The sequence below is a fragment of the Lynx canadensis genome, chromosome A2 (genome assembly GCF_007474595.2).
Source record: "Lynx canadensis isolate LIC74 chromosome A2, mLynCan4.pri.v2, whole genome shotgun sequence".
NCBI classification, from domain to species: Eukaryota; Metazoa; Chordata; class Mammalia; order Carnivora; family Felidae; genus Lynx; species Lynx canadensis.
The window spans coordinates 117,356,165-117,372,021 of NC_044304.2; positions in this window are offsets into that span (position 1 = coordinate 117,356,165).

A 15,857-nucleotide genomic window follows, 5' to 3' on the forward strand; every position below is an offset into this window, starting at 1 on the left:
GACAGACCACTTCTTTGCTGGAGCTCAGTTTCTTCATCTGTACAATGGTAAGTTTGCACTCTTAAGGCCACGCAGCTCTAAGATTCGATATTCTTGAATATTTTAACTCAAGCAGCTTGCCTTTTTCCATCATTTCCCTACAGCAAACTCTTCTAGCCTAATCGACTTTATGACTGTGTTAGCAATACTATAACTTAAAACCACCCATTATGGTCCTCATTGACTGCTCCTGTATTCAAAGTAAATTCAATCACCAAAACATATCCAATAAAAAAATGGAAATCTCCAGGCCAAGGGGACATCAGCTCCTAGCAAGGAATAAAGCCTCTTGAATAAATAAATCTGCCTTGCTCAATATTTCCCCCTCTTGATTTGAAGAGAGACAGTAACCCTTTTTCTGTCATTGAATTAATTTGCTAGAAGTGGCTGTAATTTCTATATAAATCCTGAGATTGTTTCTAATTTACATGTTATATATGAATGTTTATGCATGTGGTGCCAGCCTAATGTTCTCCAGGGATCCTCTTAGAAACTGTATGAATCATGTAAACAAAATTAGATGGAAATAAAAAGAACGTATGATATTTTCTTCACTAGCACTAATTTTTTTCTAAGTTTGGTTTTCTCCATAATGGTCTTCCTGCTGACTTTAATTATATTTATGGCACAATTATCCCGTGCCGGCCATATCCTCATGTGCCTGCCGCTCATTTGGCGTCTGTCTGGTTTGGGGAATGCCCTGCAGACAGAGAGGTGGTGTGGCTTTTCAGTATCTGTCCTCTTCGGGGCTGGTGAGGAGGGAGGGGGAGAGAAGGGGTTCTAGTGGCATCTACGTGGCTTTTTCTCCCTGTCTCACCCCGCCTCCTTTCTTTTTTATGAGGATGAATTCAGGTCATGGACAAGACTGAAACCAGGTCTGGGAAACTTCCTTTCTCTGTGGCCTCCCCAGAGTGCTATTTGAAGGCCATTACTGCCGTTAATTAATGATTTGCCAGCTGTCTACACTAATTTTATGGCATTTATGTATGCACATGCATTGTATTTTAGTCCATTTTCACAGACGAAACCAAACACAACGAGCGTGAAATATGCATTCAGGTCTCCGGTCTCTGTTTTCAGCAAGAGAGCCGCTTAGCTGAGATGCTCCTATCTCGTGTAATCACAAGGAGGCTGCGCTCACCAGCAGCTCCTCTCTGCTGGGGGGGTCCCTTCGGGAGGGAAGGAGCAGGCTGCCTGTCCAGGGACAATCACCAGCTCAATAGTCAGGATGCAGATGTCTTTTCAGAATATTAAGCTGTCCTAGGCTTCCTGCATTTTTCTCTGAAGGAGATGTCCATACCGCCTGAGATGCTTTCCTTGTTATAATCTCTTTTCTTTAAATAGCAAATACCGTATGTGTGATTATTTTGATCTACCACTGGGGCCAAGCCCTGCCACAGTTCATCCTAGAGACTGGAGTGCTCAGGAATATGAGACGTTTGCATCGGCTCATCTTCAAACCCCCTCAAAACCAGAGATTCAGAATTTCGGACTGTTTTGCCCTGACGAGCCTGCTTTCTATCACGTCCCTAGGCTAACCCACATCAGACCGGGTCATCCTTTTCTGAGCACTTGACCATTCCCTTCCCCCCAAATCAAGGAAAAGGATAATTCTGCCTAGAATACAGTGCTTCAGTTTCCGCGTAACAATTCAAGCACAACAACAACACACAAAAACACTTTATACTGTGAGGTTTAGAGGAAGATACAGCAGAAATGTGAAATGGCCCATAGGAAGAAGGGAGGGCCACACACAGTCGTTAAGCACCTCCTAGGAGCCAAGCCTCGCCTCTGTGCAGTTTCCTCTTCACAACAGCTCTGCATATATTAGCATTTTGTAGATGGTGAATCTGAGACTCAAGGAACTTAAGTTATCGCCAGGGGAGAAGAAACACAACTGAAGAGAGAATCTCACTGTGAAGTGCTAAGCCAGGCCATCCCTGCCAGAAACGCAGCAGAGTCTGGGAAGGGAGAAAGATGAGCAAAAGCTGGAGTAGACTGTTAGGGGAAGTGCACGGAAGGTTTAGTAAGAGCTGCATGGCTGTACGAGTAGGAGAAAACATTCCATAAGAGAATCTGAGTGAGGAATGAACACATATCCTCAAGGAGCAGCCAGGGGGTTGGCCTGCTTAAAAGCCCAGGTTGGGGCAGGAGGAAGCCGACTGGCCCTAGAGTCCACACTCCAGACTATATTTAAAATTGGAAGTTGGCGCAGTTGAGACACGTGCCTGAGTTCTTCAGGATGATCAGAGAAGGAAGGATGGTGACCCACGGGGACATACAGTCAAGTGGATCCTTTTGCTTCTTGGGCACGGCCCTGCATCTAGCCAAAGGACCCTTCTAGACTCACTGGGGCAATTGCATTCAGCTCATAAAAGTACATGTAAACACCACCACTCCCCCAAACGGTTAGTAAAGTGAGTGCCCACAATGTGAGTATGAAAGCTGGACACCTTAGTATTCTGGATGTCTGAGAGGAAGTGTATCAATGACGGCATCAAACGTATCTAACATAACATCATTACCTTTGGGCAGTTTTCCTTATTTCTAGGTTTCCTTAGGACATTGCAATTAATTCTGATACGTTTATGTTCTATCCCAGTATCCCGCACATACCATCCTGTTTATTCATCTGAATGTATTAACATGAAGGATTTTGACAAAGGTGAGACAGAAGCAAAGTAAGTTTGGGGAGATTTTAAGGCAGAAACACTTTCTTTAAAGTTTTCCTTCCCGATACTGACTCAATTTGAGAATTCAATCAACAAGGTCAAAACTAGGTCACGTATCCTGACTTCCTTACACCCACAGCTTAATAATCTAAAAATAAAAATCAATTCTTGTCTGAGAGTTGTGAAGAGCTCATAATTGCTTTAGAGTGAAGCTCGGAATGACTGCACCTTCTCCCATCTTCCATTTCTTAGAGATGAGAATGTCATTTTTCAAGTCCAAGGCGCTGTCAGTATTAGATTGCATGGTAACCAAGTAGAAAAATCTGTTTAAGATGAAATAATTCTCGTCATTATGCTCTTTAAGCAGAGATGAGGACCCTTCTTTAATGCTGCCTATAAAGATGGCAAAGAAGTAATATGAACCAATTGTTGGTTAGAAATGTTTTTCCCTTTAAAAAAAAAAATGGCTTACAATCGTTTCTCTTCCTGCTATCCTGGTAGCATTTTGAATCAAGCACTTGCTTTGATTTTTATAGAAAACTGGTTGCCCCTTTTCGAGCTACTGAATGTTTCTCTCTCTTTAATCTCAAGATACAGATGTGTTCTGAGCTTTGTCACAGAACAAACTTTAGCTGTGAGCCTGGCTGAGTTGAACTTCTGGTTTGTTTGCTTTATTCGATTTTGTGCCATTGAATAAAACCTTGGAATTCTAGACCGCTAATGAATTTCCCATCAGAGCTACACATCCATTTGCATATGAGGGTATTGTAATGGGGACAGCTTTCCATTTTTATTAGCATCTTTTTGTAGAAGTTTTTAGCCTCCCAACCATCCACAGTTATTCAAAACCAATTACCGGAGTTTTCATGAAATTTTAAAGTACCTATCAAGAGTCTTTTAACTGTAAAGATCAGCTATAAGATGGAAATGAAAGAGTCCATTAAATTCTCATTATAGGAAGAGACATTCTCTGCCACTTTTTCTGAATTCTACCCCACAGGAATGTAACTACCCTCCCTCCCCTACCTATATCTAGGGATGGCTCCCTATTAAAATCCAAAGGCGTGGGATGTGTCAATGGAGACACGGGCATGTTCTTCTCATCCTCAGTGTCAGTCACAGGTATATGCATGCTGTGGTCTGCGGCTCCCAATCCTTGCACGCCACCCCAACCCGGCCTCATCCATTCTCCATCCACCCACCACCGCTTCCAATGGTCTCCACAGCCTTGGCAGAGCAGAACATTCCTCCTGAGTCTCTCAAACACTATTTTTAATCAAAATTTAGACATGTCCACAAGGTGATTTCTTTTAGACCAAGCCAACTTTCTTTTAAGCCCCGTCTGTTCTGTGAGGCCAGCTAATTAGCCTGCCTGTACCAGAAGTGCTCACTTTTTATTACCTTTAGAAAACAAAGCCAGGTTTGAGGAAGTGTTGGATGTGAGCTGTCTCCAAAACCTCAGGAAGGGAACCCCCACCTTCCAAACCCCCTCCTCCTCCCCAGCAAGATTTGTGGTCTGGTTAGAAGGACCATTTAGATGATGAAAGGAAGCAGTGGACAGCCCCTGATTTATAACCAGTGTGATTTTTTTTAATATCCACCAAATTAATATTTTTATGTCTGTTCCCCCATCAAGTTGCTTTGGTTTGAATTTCAACGAGGGGAGCCTGCCAAGATCATGTAGTAAAATACGAACTGGATCATAAATCCCGGCAGGGGTGGGAGAACGTAAGACAGATTGCTAACACCTTTAAAAAAATTTAAACAACAACAACAAAAAAAGGCAGGAATTGGCTTTAAAGCATAGCAGGCCCTGGAGGGCCTGGGAGAGACATGGCGGGCGAACGTGGGGGCCGGTTTGCTCTCCCAGTACTGCTTCTCTGAGGACCCTAACCCGTGGAAGGTCATTCTGGCAGGTAAATCAGGCCCCACGGGCTCTTCATCCAAAACCAGTGATGTTTCTCTGGGATGTGTGTTAGAGGGAAGGCAGAAATACTCTCAAATGAGCACCTTCCAGGAAGCTGAGTCCCTTCCTGGGGATTCTGCATCCCTCCCTCTGGAGCGGCCACTCACCCCCTCATCAAAGTCTCCTTTCATTAGTGCCAGGCCGAGGGAAAGAAACGCAGCTGGCAAGACGGAGTTTGAAGCTGTAAGAGGAAAGCCATGTGTTTCCTTCCTAAGACCAAAACCATTTCCCTACGAGGAATAAAGACGTTTTACAAACTTTCTGGATGGACATGTCTTGGAGGGGAACATGTTGACTACTCTCACACCCTCACTATGTACCAGTAGGAGAAACAGAAGCCCTTATTTGCTTGGTTTTATAACAGTTGAGCATATATGGAAAAGTAAACACCCTTATAACCCAGCTTATTATTACACCGATTTGGATAAACCGCAGGTCAAATCACGTCGGCTGAAACATAACTGCTACCCACAGGCGAGGCCTGATATAACTCAGTGGATAGCCTATAAAACAGATGCTCGTCCTGTCTGTCAACACCGGCATTATAAAGGCGTTTCACTAATCCTCCTTGGTGGACAGCACTAAATCCTTGAGCAATGTTGTTTTTTCATCCTGTCACTTGCCTATCTCTGGGTCTTAGGACACACAATTTGATCACGGAGCCAGATGACCTACTTCTAGCAGCTACGATGAGTGACGTCTCCAGCACAAGAGAAACCCATTTGCAGACCAATTTGCCCTTTCTCATAACACTTTGCCAAAAAACCCCTTTGGACCTTTGTTTTTCCCACTCTGGGTTCAGAGCCAAAGTCATTGCTGAGACTCCCAGAAAGCTTCTAGAAGGCAAAGGTGCAGATCCTGAGGGGGACCAGGTGGATATATAGAGACTTAACACTGAATAGGCATGCACAGAGGAACCCAGAATCTGGCTTTACTTTTTGGTGCAAGGATGTAAACATTTTTAATTTGTCAGTTATGGATATTTAATTACAATCATAAGGGAGAATTTATATAATATAATGTATATTATATTTATATATTATATTATATATATTTGTTTTTATATATTATACAGACATATAATTTAGTTCTTTGTTTAATAGCCTAAAACTTTAGCAAGCTCACACAAGTCCCATAAGCGAGATACGGGCTTCATACAAACTCAAAGTAAAACAATTTTTTCTAGAAAAACATTAGTAGGACAATTCCTGAAATCTGAATAGGTCTGTAAGTTAGGTAATAACATTGTAGTAATGTTGATTACCTGGATTTTGTAACTTCACTCTGGTTATATGAATGAATTTAGGAAATACACAATGAAATATTCAGGAATAAAGGGGCAACATGTCTACAACTCAGTCTCAGACCATTTAGAAAAGTATTAACACACACACACAAAATGATAAAGCAAACATGGCAAAATATCAACCCTTGAGGAATCTGAACAAAGAATATACAGGAATTCTTGGTACCATTTTTGCAACTTTCTTGTGGCTCTAAAATTATTTCAAAACTAAAAGTTAAAAAAAAAAGTCTTCCTATTTAGGCCCCCAGAGTTACTGTCTCTTTCTTTTTTAATTTTATTTTAAAATTTTTCTTTTTTTTATTAAAAAATTTTTTTTTCTTAATGTTTATTTATTTTTAAGAGAGACAGAGACAGAATGCGAGTGGGTTAGGGGCAGAGAGAGAGGGTGACACAGAATCCAAAGCAGGCTCCAGGCTCCGAGCTGTCAGCACAGAGCCTGATGCAGGGCTTGAACTCATAAACTGAGATCATGACCTGAGCCGAAGTCGGATGCTCAACCGAGCCACCCGGGCGCCCCTTAAAATTTTTCTTTTTAAATGGAGGTATAGTTGACATGTAACACTGTATTAGTTTCAGCTGCACAGACAGCATAATGATTTGATATTTGTGTACATTGCAAAGTCATTGCAGCTATGAGTCTAGTTAATATCCATCAGCCCCAACAGCATACATAGTTACAGAATTTTTTCTTGTGATGAGAACATTTAAGATCTACGTTTAGCAAAGTTCAAATACGCAATACAGTATTATTAACTATAGTCACCATGCTGTACCTTACATCTCTAGGACTTACTTATTTTATAGCTGGAAGTTTGTACCTTTTGACCACCTTCACCATTTTTTCCATCCTTCCACCACCACCCCTCTCCCCACTGCCTCTTATTTAAAATAAAAGCCCAATAGGGCACTTGGGTGGCTCAATCAGTTAAGCATCCGACTCTGATTTTGGCTCAGGTCATGATCTCATGGTTCGTGAATTTGAGCCCTGCGTCGGGCTCTGCTCTGACAGCAACGAGCCTGCTTGGGATTCTCTCTCTCTCCCTCTCTCTCCGTCCCTCCCCTGCTCACTCACTCTCTCCCCAAGTAATAAATAAACTTTAAAAACTTGGGAAAAACATAAAATGAACACACATAAAAAATAAATAAATACAATAAAAGCCCAATAGAGTGTATTTGTAAGTTCCTGTGTTTGTTTCCCCACACCAATATAAAAATGGATTTGATAAAAGTTCTTATTATTTTGGATATCCTTTAGAACTCTTAATCTCGAAGGCCATTAGAGGATAAGAGAGCTGGAGACAAGACTGGAAAAACACAGGTTGGTACCAGGTAAGCGAATGTCCAGAGAAGAGGGGTTCCTGGATTCTCTAGGCCTATGGAGTTTCAAACCATGGGATATTTACCTCTGTGGCCCTTGGTTTCCTCATCTAAATGGGCATAAAGGCAGGGCTGTGGTAAGGATCAACACAAGATGGTTTGTCCTGTTAGGGCTTGTCACCTACAGACTGTTCAAAGAGTGATGTCTAGTCTAGCCCTGCCTTCTCTTCTAACCTTGAGTCTCCTTGCCTAGAACAATGGGATGGCACCCCAGGGCATGTGGTAGGGGTGTTTCCTGAGTGTGAGTGCACGCCCACTGAGAAAGGAGGTGATCACCAAGGCTCTGCACCCCCTTAACACAAGCCCTTCCCTGCATTTCTTTCTTTGGTAATGGAAACATCCCAACCATACTCCTTCCTGCTAATCAAATCCCATTTGGGCTGAAGGCTTGCTGACATTTATTAGCCCAGACCTGCTTTTCAGAGATTTCCACTCACTTTGAGCTAAACATGTGGGGCCCAGCCCTGGGCTGAAATGAACATTGTGCTTTCTTCTTTCTCTTTTTGACCATTCTGTTGCCATCGGAAATGGATGCATCTCAGTACAAAGTGTCTGTTCTCTGTACCCTTCAAATGAACATGGTCCGGGCTCAACACAAGCAACACACGTACACACAAACACACACGCGTGCACACACAAATTCTCAGCCCATAAAAGTCAACCACACCACTGAATGTCTAACACCCACCGCTCAGGAAACACTGTCTCCATTCTGGAACTTTAGGAGATGTAGACAATGTTCTGTCATGGAGCATGTGCGTAGCTTGGACTGACGATAAATTGAAGTGCTAATCCTGATGCACAGCACAGCAGCACCTGCAGTAACGGGGAGGACCGTCTCGGCAGACGACACACATATAAATCACATTTATTTTCATAGCACATTTAAATAACGTCTTGGCCCTGGGGATTTTCCTCCAAGTAATGAAGCATCACCCAATGAGAGTCCGCAACGTCGCTCGGGTCCGTGATGCCCCTCACGGCAGAGGAATAAAACCTGTGATTTATACGGATGCCATCAGGACGGTGGAGGGGCTTCCTTCCCTTTGCACGAGACAGGCTCGGCATCCGGATTAGAGATGAGATTTATCTGTAAAATAAACAAAGCACAGACACCCCCTCCCACCGCTTTTCTCCCTTAATCACACCAGATGAGAGAGCAAACACACACAGGCACACGCATGCAATCACTCAACAGCAGGCATCCGCCGCTGTGCGCGCACACACACACACACACACACCACGCACAGGTTTATTAGCAGATAGGAGAGAGGGAACAATTTTGATAAAAGATGATAATTTGGACATTGATGAAGATTTGCTTTATCAACAGCTCCTTGTCTAGTTTGTGGGCTTTCGCTGTCCCTCCGCATTGATGCTCTGTCCCGTCAGCGTGTGTGCCTGAGACCCCTCACATGGTGGAGAGAAATCAAATCTCTTCCACAGATTGCAAGGTGATAGTGCAATTCCCATTCACCCGCCACTTCCTGGTTTCTTGTTTTGAGGGGAAATATGACCTCATTTTAACAAGATTTTCCTTTGGATGGTCCTATGGGTGGGTGCCCCTGGCCACTTAGGATAAATTGCAAATTGTCCTGTTGAAACCATCATGAGTTCTCTCTCTCTCTCTCTCTCTGTCTCTCTCTTTCTTCCTTTTCTTTCTTTCTTTCTTCTTTCTTTCTTTCTTTCTTTGTCAGTCATTTATTCTCTAGAGCTCTGAGACCACTACCTGCCTTGCTAAGTGTAGGTTGCTTCTGACAGAGAAATATGTAAACTACATTTCGGGGGAGCATAACCCCGTGCGAACATGATTCATCGTCCGTGGATTTGGATATGCTACAGCTCATTCTACAACTGCCAAAATATTTCAACTTCATCCAGAAAACACTGAAATGAGAATAATAACTCACGTTGTTATGGTCCTTCACAGTTAGCAAAGTACGTCCATACACTGTGCATTATCATCCCAGTTGGTGTTCACACAAAGCTGCGTGACAGATAGGCCAGTGGGCAGGGCGTAATCTTAGATGGGTTCCTTGTGCCTGGAGAAATCACTGCCGCTTCAAGGACCCAAAGGTACTTTACTTTTCTGCCTCGGGTTCACGTGTTTCAGGATCACTGGAGAAACCCAAAGCAGAAAGGCTCATACTTTAATACGGAACACCATACCTTGGCTAGCCAAGGGTGGATAACGGATGGCTGGTGGCAGCCTTGAAGGCAGGGATACTAAATAGTCAGTTTCACTTGAATCAATCTGGAGCTGAGGTCAGATGCCACCCGGCTATTTCTAAATGAGGGCTATTTCCCAGAAAAACACATTCTCGTATTTACCGCTGTATGTTCCGTTTTCAAGCCAAAGGGTGAACTTTTCATTTGCTCACATCTGACTTTTGTGAAATGGAGAGAGACTATAATATTGCTTTGTGCAAAGTTTCCCATGCCTCGCGTGAGGGTAAGTACACTTCCATATTTTGGTCTGAGTCACAAGCTTGGAGTAAAGGAATGCCAGCCCAGATTTCCCCTTACCCTTTGTGGTGTTCATGTTAGAATTCCAGAGCGATCTCGTATAGCTGCGTGTAAATGGACTTTTTGCTTCTTGTCATTTTAATTTCTCAAATTCGTTCTGAAGTTGTACAGTAGCCATCCGAATGGCAAGGGGAGATTTTTAATTTACAAAGATGACTGCCCCAAATTAAAAAAATTTTTAAAGACAAGTAGGAAAAACATCATTGCCCAGCCAGACAAATTCACGACTTCGCAGAGGGTGGCTTGCCCCAATAAAAGTAGGGTAACTACCCATGGCGGTTTGCGTGGGGCATTTCTGGCTTATGGTATCATCCTGGCCTGATTGTTAATGGTCTGTCTTCCAATTTCACGATTGTCCCAGTTTGGATGCTAAATTATACAGTGGCCCTGTCTAAGAACTGTAGAAAAATCCAGTTGAAATAGGTTTTTGTCTTTTAAGGGCTTGAAAACAACCTGAAAAGGAAGGTGGGGGAGTGAAGCAAAGCGAAATTTATGCAGTCAGTTCAATTGTTCAGGCGTAGAAGACTTGGTGAGATTGTATCTGTTTTGTTCATGTAATTCTAATTATGAACCAATAACGTGGAATAGAACTAATTTCATTATAACCACTAGTCTGCAATAAAGCAAATGCACAGAATAATTTGTTGAGTCATGAGGCTCAGATATAGATTAACTCCAGTGCTCATGTGGGCGGCAAGAGGATGGCCATCCCACACCCTCCCATCTCAGGGCGGCCTGGGGTGGGGGCAGTTACAGGGAGCTTGTCTGTGCTGCCTTTGGTCAGAGAATCACAAGTAGATGGAAATGCCCCCTTAATTAGATTCTGGGCAGTGTGAAAGCCAGGCCCACGGGGATAAGTGAGCAGTGGCCACGGCACGCCTCCATGCCCGGACCACATGTGGCACCGGTGGGGGGTGTGACCCACGTGCCCCCCTCGATGGATAAGCCCAGGCTTTAGTGGAAGAAATGGTGGCATTTTTTAATTATGGGAGTTTGGTCTCCCTTGAGCAAAACAAAGCTGTGTCTTTTCACTCCTGCTGGGGTTTGCTGCCCTGTTTAACGGCATAGGTTTTCATCCCTCACCGTCGTCATAACCACGTGTGGGACCAGCGCTGACTTCCCCCAGGCACGAAGTCAGAGATTCCAGATGCATCATCTCTGCCCGGCCAGCTCCATTCTGTTCTCCAAGACACAGGCTCTGAACCTTCCAGGAAACTTCTCTGGCCCTCCCTGTCCTTTATTTGCAACTCCACCCCGGGGTCTCCCCACAATAAGCACTTAGAGACCGCATTATGGGGGGTTCCCACCTGGCATCCCACACTCTTAAATTAAAAAGTGCATAGAAGGGGCGCCTGGGTGGCTCAGTCGGTTGAGCGTCCGACTTCAGCTCAGGTCATGATGTTTCAGTTTGTGAGTTTGAGCCCCATGTCTGGGGCTGTGCTGACAGCTCAGAGCCTGGAGCCTGTTTCAGATTCTGTGGCTCCCTCTCTCTCTGCCCCTCTCCTGCTCACTTTCTCTCTCTCTCTCAAAAGTGAATAAACATTAAAAAAATTGTTTTAAATAGATAAAAAGTGCATAGAAAAAAAGGGATTTGGAAACTTTGTATATATAGTACCTACATCCTGGGCCCCCAGGGCAGGAAGGGGGTATTGCTGGGTGGGCTGGAGGGATGGAGGGAGGGCCTTTGCCCCCGCATGGCCACATCCACCCTGAACACGAAGGAGGGGGTGAGATGCTCTGGGAGGCACTAGGGATCCCCAGACGAGGGGACAGATGGCAGCAGGGGTGTGGTGGCTTCACCTAAGGAACGAACGGCAGCGCCTGGTGCCACAGCACCGGCCAGATGGCTGCTGGCCTCCTCCGTGGGGAATTAGCAGTCACAGGTGAGCTCCTCACCACACAGGGTGCGGCACAGGACAAAGGTGACGATGTGCTTCTCGCCCTCCGCGTGGAGGACTCGAGAGAAGCAGATGGACACACACGAGTGGTTCGATGAAGTGGGTGGCATTGCATTGCAGCATTTTTTTTAAAAAGATTATATTTTTTTAAAAGCAATCTCTACACCCAGCGCGGGGCTCGAACTCACAACCCTGAGACCAAGAACGTGCTCTAGTGACTGAGCCAGCCAGGCACCCCAGTCACAATAACATTTGAAATTAAATGTGCTTTAGTCTATTTTCCTCCAGGGTCTCCACCCCTGTCTGGGTCAGGGGCCCTGATACCATCTCCCCCCACCCATATCAACAGTCCTTACCCTTTGCCCCTTACGCTACAGCCCCCCTTTAATAACAAATCTTCTGTAACACCTTCTTTTTCACTCCAGAAATGAAATTCAAGCATAAGCTACCTAAACACATGAGTTGAACACCAACACCATATATACGTATATATACGTATATATATATATACACACATATATATGTATATATATGTGTATATATGTATATGTATATATATGTATATATATATATATATACATATACATATATAATGCCCTATCTGTAATATCAAGGAAAAATGAAAGTAATTTGTGATAAAATATATAGAGAGTCAACAAGTGCATGTTCCAGCATGAGTACAAGACATGATGTCACAGCCAGTACTTACCCCTCATCTAGAGCCACACCCCACCCCCCCCAGACACTGCCGCTAAAGAGTAGACCCACAGAAGCACAGGATGGAGGTGACTCAAATACCACAGGCAGGGTTTGTCCCCCGCAGCAGAGAAACTCCTGGTAGGGCTCTGAACAAATGAAGTTCAAAGTTCTCTTCATTTCCGCGGTAGAATATTTAGAGCGCCAAAAAGAGAAATTTAAAAATTTAAACCTTTCTGTTTAAATGTAAAACTAGGCTCCAATCATTATAAACACATCTGTCACCTGCCAGTGACCCATGGTGTGCAAGGTTGCTGTGTGTGCTGTCTGAGGCATGGGGTGGTCTCCCACAACCCTGCTTCTGTCCACTATTTTCACTGCCCCTCCATGGTTGTGACCACCAAAACATCAGTCCACGTTTCCAAAAACACCATAGGATTGATCCCCGCATGCTTCTGAGAGCTTCTGCACTAGACGCTGAGTATATTCAGCATAGAGACTTGGCTTTGCATCGACAGCGCCTTCTATAATGTCTACGCAGGGCAGCCCCTCCACCCATGTTTGATGAATGGAGGAAAGAAGGAGAGAAGGAAGGAAGGGAGCGAGGGAGGGAGGGAGAGAGGAAGACATTGTACAAAGAATTAAATTACACCAGAAGTTAAATTACACAGCAAAATCGAGAGGCAGGTACAGAGATTTGCTCATAAAACACCCCAAGAGACCAAAATTTTAGTCCTGGTGCTAATGCAGGATTGACGTGGGAATATAATCAAACTCATTCAGTCTCTCATTATTGTCATGTACGCATAAAAATAAATCAGCATATTTCTATAGAAAGAGGAGCACGTTAATTTCTTTATTTCATGAAAATACGTGCAGATGTATACATACATATTCAAAGAATGTGATGTGAAATCTGAAAACAAAACACGTTAAGTATTAACTAATTACAACTATCTACAACTTCTATCTAAACACTGATAAGTTTTGATGTGAATTTAGTGATGCAAAAGCAGTTACTGTTTTTAAGATTTTTTTTAAATTTTTTTACAATTCAAAGCTGAACACAGGACATTTTGTCTTCACTGCGGAGAATAAATGTGGGCACTGCTATTTGTTTTTCCTGCCATCCAAAACAGGGAACCAGAAACAGAAAGATTTTTTTTTCATCAGTAAATTCAGTAATTGATAATCACAGGTGTGAGTTTGTTACGGGTTTTAAATGGATTATCTTGTTTAATCCTCAGAAGGACTCTGCTAATAAAGCATCTTATCCTAATTCTGCTAATAAGCAAAAGGAGGGGCGACATTGGAGATGACATTGAATCTCTAAAGTCAGGAAGCCAGCTCTCTCAGCCCTTGCTCTGTCCTCCCACCTGGCTACAGTGAGGATGCTTTAATGCCCCGAATTCAACTGTAGTTTCCAAAGCAAGTTACCAGCCCCCAGAATCACCGGGTTCTGGGAATGATTGCCTCAGATGGAGAATTCCTTTACCATTCTTTTTGTCATCGCCCTGCAAGGCGACAGCAAGATCCAGTCCTGCAAGATCCAGCTTTCCAAACATTTTTCTTTGTCCTTCATTCGATGGCTATTTTCTTAAGACTTCATTGTCTTAAAGTAGTTTTAGGTTCACAGCAAAATCGAGAGGAAGGTACAGAGATTTCACACGTGGCCCCTGTCCCCAACGTGCACAGCCTCCCCCACTATCAATGTCCCACACCAGAGAGGGACATTCATTACAATCGATGAACCAACAATGACACATCATCATCACCCAAAGTTCACAGTTTACGTTGTGGTTCACTCTTGGTGTTGTACATTCTATGAGTTTGAACAAAGGTATAATCACATGTACACATCATTATGGCATCATAGAGTATTTTCACTGCCCTAAAAATCCTCTGTGCTCACCCTATCCATCTCTGTGTCCCCCCAACCTCTTACCGCCACTCATCTTTTTATTGTCTCCACAGTTTTGCCTTTCCCAGGATGTCAGACCGTTGGACTCAGGCACTATGTATTCTTTTCAGATTGGCCACGTTCACTTAGTGATACGCATTTCAGGTTATCCAGATGTTTTCATGGCTTGATAGTTCATTTCTTTTTAGCATTGAATAATATTCCATTTTGGGGTGTACCATCTTGGCTGCTTCCAAGTCTGAGCAACTATGAGTAAAGCTGCTCTAAAAATCTGTGTGTAGGTTTTTGGGCGGACCCAAGTTTCAACTCCTTCGGGTTGACAGCAAGGAGGGCAATTTCTGGATTGTGTGGTGAGAGTATGTTTAGTTTTGTAAGAAACTGCCAAACTGTCTCCCAACACGGCTCTACCATTTTGCATCCCCATCGGCAACGAATGAGGGTCCGTGTTGTTCCACATCTTCGCCTCGTGTGGTGTGCTGACAGATTTGGGCTGGCAGCTATTTTTTTTAGCACCTATAGTGCCTCTGAACCATGGTGATCACGTAGATATAGCCCCTGCCCTCATGGGGCTTACATGCCAGAAAAGGGAGCAGACACTAATTGTGTAATTATATAAATCGACATAACCACACACTGTGGGACGGCTTCAGGAAGCTGTGAGGGCTCACAGAGGGGCTTGGCTTAGTCTGGAGCCTTCATGATGTGAATCACTTACACTTTGATCAAACTTAAGTACCATTTACAGGGCACCCGCAATGAACCAGCTCCTAGACCAGTCCCATTCCATAGGCCTTCTCCAGTCCTGTAAAGAGGGTATTTTTGTGCCCCATTTAGTGGTGGGAGAAATTGAGACTGAGAGAGAGATCAGGAAACCTGCCCAGGGTTGGCCGGGACCAAGCCAGGGTTTGAATGAGGACAGTCAAGCTTCAAAGATCCTGCCCTTTCTCTACCCTGCGCTCCCTCCTCAGATTACAAGGATCTCCAGGGAAGAGAACTAGAGACAGCACACTTGCTCTACTGCAGACCTGTCCTCTGCCTCAGCTGGTTCCCCTCCAACATGCCCTCAATGGCCTTCCAAGCTGCTCACGTCCCTTTCCTGCCTAAACTCTCCTGAGCACTCCAGGACTCTTGGTCTAAAACTCCTTGGCTTAGTACAGCATGCCAGGGACCCTTGTTCCCTCCCATCACTTGCTGGACACAAGCGCCATGCAGACTCCTTCGCCTGGGCCCATGTCTGTTCCTATCATGCCCTTAACCCTCTTTCCTATCTAGCCCATTCCTGTCTTCCCAGGTCATGTCCTCCAGGGAAGTGTCACTGATTTCTCCATCTTTGGAGGCTTGTGCTGCATGCTCCCTCTCTAGCCCAGCAGCCATCCCATAGACTGGGAATGGTGGGTGTCACCAGCATTTCTCCATCCTGGACCTGAAGCTCCTGAAGTTCAGGGACTCCGTTGTG